General features: G+C 55.4%; 1 long non-coding RNA gene across 1 annotated transcript; it reads right to left on the bottom strand.

Moving 5' to 3' along the window:
- Positions 1 to 634: 634 nt before the first annotated feature.
- LOC105543243 lies at positions 635 to 1,327 on the bottom strand. The gene is made up of 2 exons (XR_001006596.1): positions 868 to 1,327; positions 635 to 702 (listed from the first exon to the last, which is right to left on the bottom strand). It is a non-coding gene; the product is annotated as an uncharacterized LOC105543243 (long non-coding RNA).
- Between the last annotated feature and the right edge of the window lie 328 nt (positions 1,328 to 1,655).

Here is a 1,655-nt window from a genome sequence, read left to right as displayed (position 1 = left end):
TGAGACCATCCTGGCCAATGTTGTGAAACCGTCTCTACTAAAAATACAAAAATTAGCTGGGCGTGGTGGCACACGCCTGTAGTCCCAGCTACTCAGGAGGCTGAGGCAGGAGAATCGCTTGAACCCGGGAGGCAGAGGTTGCAGTGAGCTGAGATTGCGCCATTGCACTCCAGCCTGGGCAACAGTGTGAGACTCTGTCTCAAAAACAAAACAACAACGAAAAAAGCAATAAACTGAGAGCTCACCTCATGGTACTGTTGTGAACCTTAAATGTGGTAAGGCGTACATACTCAGTAGCACAGGCCTGGAATTCAGTAGGGATGCAGGGTTTGCTTTAAAAGGTGCAAGTATATGTTGGTATACATACATATAAACATACAGAAATTGGGGAATTGATTTCTGGGTATCTGCTATCTTCTAAACACTTTTCAATGCTTTCCAAATATCTTTCACTAAAGAAGAATGTCTTTAATATTTAGAAAATAAAAGTGATTAAAACAATTGGTCCCATCCCTAGAGGGCCAGGGGGCCTAGTGGGTAGCCCCTTGGGGTCTGGCCCCAGGGCTGGAAGCAGCTGCAGGTATCTGTCTCGGATTCACGATTCTCAGGGGCTTGGAGGAGCTGTGCTCAGTGAACCAGAACCCTGAGGCTGCTGAGCTCATGCCCTGGGCGTGGGAGATGCTCAGAACCCTCCTTCCCCACCTGGCGCCCAGGGCCTTCTGCCTCCACCTGTGCTGACCAGGTGACACCACTGCACAGCTGCTGTCTGCTCACCTGTCCCTCTCACCCTGCCCCTCATGGGCCAGGACCACAAGCCCACACACCAAGCCACGTGTGGCCGAGTGTCTCCAGCCTGTAGAGTCCTGCCTCCTTCCCAGTAGACTGCGGGGCTGGTTTGAAACTGGCAGTGGTGGAGGGGAGGGGGGTTGGGGTGTGGGACCTGGGACTGCATTTAGGGCTAGGTAGGGCTCTGGGGGGAGAGCCGAGTCCCTGCGGGGTTCCATACTCACCCCCATAGAGGGCAAGCCAGGGAGTGAGCTGGGGGGGTGTGTGTGTGCTGTGGACGCAGAGCTGAGTAAAACCTAAAATTGGGGTCAAGGGCCAGTCTGTGGCCAAGATCAAGGGCCTAGCTTGAGGTTAGAGTGACAAGAACCTGGCCAAGCGTCTGATAATTTGTCCAGGGAATGACCTTGACTGACTGTGCCAAGAGGACTGTAGCCCCAGGTTTTGATCCCCAGAGCCCCAAAGGTGTTCTAGGGGACGCTGGTGGCCATCTCCTTCTCAACCCTTCTTCCAGCGCCCTCGCTGGGGACCACTGAGGTGGTATCACTCCATTCTCCTGCAAGGACCCTTGAGCAGGCTGTGGGAGTGAGGCTGGCTCAGCCTCTCAGGACCACTGCAGCCTGTCCTGACCTCAGGCACCAGCTTGGGGGGGCAGCTGAGGCAGGGTTTCTGGGTCCTTTAGGGTGTGTGGTCGGTTTTATTTCCGTGCCCTTGTTTTAAAACTGCACCTCTGTCCTCAGGAGCGTGGTCTTGCACAGACGGAGAGCTGCGTGGCCGGTGCCAGAATGACTGTCAACGCGCCAGTGCGCCCGGATCACACCAGGCCTGAAGGCAGCCCCGGGCCCAGTCCAGGCAGCTTGCAGTTCCCGGGC

Source organism: Mandrillus leucophaeus, unplaced genomic scaffold (assembly GCF_000951045.1).
Source record: "Mandrillus leucophaeus isolate KB7577 unplaced genomic scaffold, Mleu.le_1.0 Scaffold28, whole genome shotgun sequence".
Lineage (NCBI taxonomy): Eukaryota > Metazoa > Chordata > Mammalia > Primates > Cercopithecidae > Mandrillus > Mandrillus leucophaeus.
The sequence above is the reverse complement of the archived record's forward strand: the minus strand, read 5'-3'. Positions and strand labels throughout refer to the sequence as shown.